This window comes from Atta colombica, unplaced genomic scaffold (genome assembly GCF_001594045.1).
Source record: "Atta colombica isolate Treedump-2 unplaced genomic scaffold, Acol1.0 scaffold40, whole genome shotgun sequence".
Taxonomy (NCBI): Eukaryota; Metazoa; Arthropoda; class Insecta; order Hymenoptera; family Formicidae; genus Atta; species Atta colombica.
Genome location: NW_017259509.1, coordinates 216,069 through 220,556, shown reverse-complemented (window position 1 = coordinate 220,556; position 4,488 = coordinate 216,069).

The window sequence follows — 4,488 nt, the reverse complement described above, 5'->3', positions numbered from 1 at the left end:
ATTTTACTACTAAAATTATATTAGGAGACATTAAAAGTGAACATAAATTTCAAGTAAAAAATAATAAAAAATTTACGTTGCAATAATACGTTCCGTATTAGATAATTAACGTATTATAACCTAACATACTAATATTGGTCTTAAAAAGGAAAAAAGAGTAATAAAAAGACTATTGATTATGCTAATTATTTACACAATAAAAAATATTTTATTTTTGTGTTAAAATTACATTTTATTAAAATTGTCATTAAGTGTTTAAAATCCAAATGTTAATTTACATAATACAATTAACATAATACAATAGTATTACTTAAACATTTTTTGTTGAATAGATTACATTTTTTAAATGTTTAAATAACACAATGTAAATAAATATTTATTTAAAAAATTTATTTTAAAATATAAATTTTCATATTATAAATAAAATGCATTAATTTAACATATTATAAATATTAATTTTATTAAAACACATTATATAACATATTATAAATGTTATTTAATGTATTATAAATATTAGTTTTACTGAAGAAATGCTCTTTCACAATTTGTTTACAAACTGTATCAATGTTACATTTTATTTTTTTACATAATATTATATTTGTGTTATTTCCTTAATATATTTAGCTTATATTAAATTAAAATACAACAATTTGAACGATTTGAAATACATGAATGTATGAAATTTAACACAAATTTTCAAACTGATATCTCCTGGGAGTAACTTGAACAAAATTCTCACGGCAATCATGTCAATTCTGTACTGTAGCGATGGTAACGGTTCGCTCGTCTCTCACTTACGTTGACGTTGAAACGTGCGCATGTACGAATAAAGAGCGTCTACATCGCAGAGATACGTATTACGGGAACCTCGCGCAATTTCGCGAACGGGTACCGAGGCAGGTTTTCAGAGTGTCGTGTTTAGTAGCGATAAATTTCGGGGTTTGTATCTTAGGACGACCGACTGTACACACATGCACATGCATGCCTATATGCACTGGTACGACTATTACGAAGACATTGCGAGAACAACGCCATACAAATTTTCCGTCGCGGCAGCTTACAAGGACATATTTAAGATGTTCCACGTGCGTTCTTATAATCTCCCCAATTTCCATTAGTGCCGCGTATCCTTATCAAGGAACACGTTTTTCATCCTTTAATCCAATCCTTACTTACGCTAATTCATTGCAAATCGCGAACTTACTTATAATCCAGAATACGAATCTTTCTGTCGTGCTATATTAAATATGTATAATATTCTCTAAATTCTTTGGAATAAAATCTCATACACTAGAATAAAATTTTACTTTTAAAAATTGAAAATTAAGCCTCACTCTTTTTCAAGAGACTCAATTTTCACTTTTTACACAGAGAAAACGATTTATTTGGATTTATTTCCTATTTACATTTATTTCATTGAAACAATTCAATTTTAAAGAAAAATTACTTTGTTTAATCCCAAAAATTTAGTTTGAATGTAATCAATTACATCTTAATTTAAAGAATATGATTGACTCCTTCTAATAACTAATTTTTTTTCTCTATAGTGAAGTGAAAGCCTACTCTAAAGAATTTAAAGAGTAGAAATAATTGGAAAAGAAAAACCCAACAAAAATAAAAAGAACTACTTTGTTACATAGGAAAAACAATTTTACTGAAGTATCTTCAATAAAAAATAACTAAATAAGAAATGTAACTAAATACTGTTCTGAAAATAATTTTGTTGAATCAAAATAATTATCATCAAAATGATTACGTAGAAATTTGCATGATGAGTAATGCTGCAAAAAATTTTAGCAAAACTCCGTTTGCCTACAAATTGATTGTCTACAGCATTGTTACGTCCAAACCCTTGGAAAATTGATTGGAGAGATAATGAGAAGGAAAATGGAGAAGATATGGAAAGCTTAAACTCGGTCTCGCAGGTACGCACAGAGACGAATATTCGAGAATCGAACGCACTTTTTATTGCTCTGGAATATAGGTCAACGTCCTGAAGAGACCCTATGACATTTGCTCCGATGAGCAGTACGAACATCGGTCCTATTTCTGGATCAAGGAACTTAATCCTTTTGATCCGGAACTGGACCACGTGCGAAGTAGTGAGGAACGGGATATTTTAAAAATATTTGGCAAAGATATTCATTTAAAATAGAAAAATATTAAATTTATTCATAAAAAAAGTTAAAATAAATTTTACAAGATAGGTGATGTCGATAATCGGCTATATTACTATATTTAATTAATCTTATCTATTTAAAAAACAGAAAGACAAAGGGCTATGAGCCTAAGATTAATCGTTATAAATTAAAATTTTTTTTTGAAACTGATAATAAATAAACATGTCATTTAGTTAAAATATAAACTTTATTTAATTTGCCGGTAATAAATAAAACAAAATGTTTCGATCCCTGTTGGATCATTATCAATATAAACAAAAATAATAATGGAAATATTACATAGATAAGATATATAAAATTATAATTCGCTCTCGCGCAGTATTAATTATCAATCTCACTCAATATGAATAAATGTTATAAGAATGTAATCGATAACCATGTATTTCTCTAATTTGTGAATGTAGATTATAGATAAACATACTTGTTTCTATTAAAAAGTACAAAGGATCGTTTGATAAGTTTGGTAAAAAAGCAAGTAAAACATATTTTTTTGGAAAAAATCTGCTTTATTTCTCAATATAGTCTCCATCAAAGGCTATATACTTAGTCCAACGAGTTTCCAAATTTTTAATACCGTCGGAAAAGTAGGCTGTCTCAAAGTCTGCAAAATACTCAATGACTTCCTCATTTGACGAGAATTTTTTCCCACCGAGCCAAGTTTTTAAGTTTAGGAACAGAAAGAAGTCACACGGGGCCAAATCCGGAGAATAGGGTGGATGAGGAATCAATTCATAGCCCAATTCGTGTAGTTTTGTCATTGCAACGGTCGACTTGTGGAACGGCGCGTTGTCTTGGAAGAGCACTTTTTTGCGCGCCAATCTTGGCCGTTTTTTTTTTCAGCTCTTCTTTTAAATGGTTCAATAACGTTGCATAATATTCTCCTGTTATTGTCTTATCCTTCTGCAAATAGTCAATTAGGATAATTCCTTGAGAATCCCAAAAAACAGTAGCCATCATCTTTCCAGCCGACAAAACAGTCTTCGCCTTTTTCGGCGCACTTTCACCAGACATTATCCACTGCTTTGACTGCTGCTTCGTCTCAGGAATGTAATGATGGATCCAAGTTTCGTCCACACGAATCGACGCCAAAAGTCTTGCGGATTGCGCTTAAACATCGCCAAACACTGCATTGAAACGTCTTTTCGCATGCGTTTTTGATCGAGAGTAAGCAATCGCGACACTATTGTGCACACAGCTTTTTTACATGCAATTTTTCGTGCAGGATATTATGCACTCTCTCCGTGGAGATGCCTACGGCCTCAGCAATCTCACGCACCTTCATTCGACGATTTTCCATAATCATACCATGGATTTTTTCCACGATATCCAATGTGGTAATCTCAACAGATCGTCCGGAGTGCGCTTCGTCTTCAGTGCAGATTCGGCCACGTTTAAATTCGTTTATCCGAAAATAAATGGTCTTCAATGCAGGAGCAGAGTTCCCATAAACTTCGTTTAACTCGGCTTTGATCTACGCTGCTGTCCACTTCTTTAAATAAAAGTGTTTTATTACTGCATGGAATTCGTTTTTTTTTCCATTTTTGCGGAAACTGTTAAACCACTCGCTTCAAATGACTATCAAACGTGAACTATGCGTCCTTTCTGGCTGAAATTTGGCCTGAAGGGGTTCGAAGAGTGGATCTTTCGAGATATCGCATCATCAAATGGATTGTAGCGCCATCTCATGGAAATTTACCAAACTTATCAAACGACCGTAATATAAAAATATAATAGGAATAAATAATTAAATCTAATAAGAGAAATACAAACTAAGAAGCAAGGAATAAAAATAAAAATAAAAAAGTAATCAAATATTATGAGACATGTACATTAAAATCATTAATACGAATTGGAATTGTGTGATGTACAGTCATAAATTATATATATTTAATTTAATAGCAGCTAAATCAAATGAAAATAAATACCTTCTAATCGTGTGTCAATATAATATAATATATTGATGTTTATTACGTCGTCTATTCTTATCTATTTATTATTAAACTGATTTATTGAATTTCAGTATAATATATATGTATACGATGCGGATTACATTCGTACCTACATATGAATATAAGAAAAGTGTGGTTGTACGTGTCCATGTATATGCGAGCGAAGAGGCGATATACGTAGAATTAATTTAATTTATTGATTATGAAGAAGTGCGAAAAAAAGGCAAATTAGAAATCATTAGATTTGAAAGGGAAAGAAGCGACAAATTCTTGGAGCAGATGAATGCTCAAGATTTGCAATTAAAAAAGAATGAATCGACGAATTCTTGGAGTGGATGATCGCTCAAGATTTGCAATTG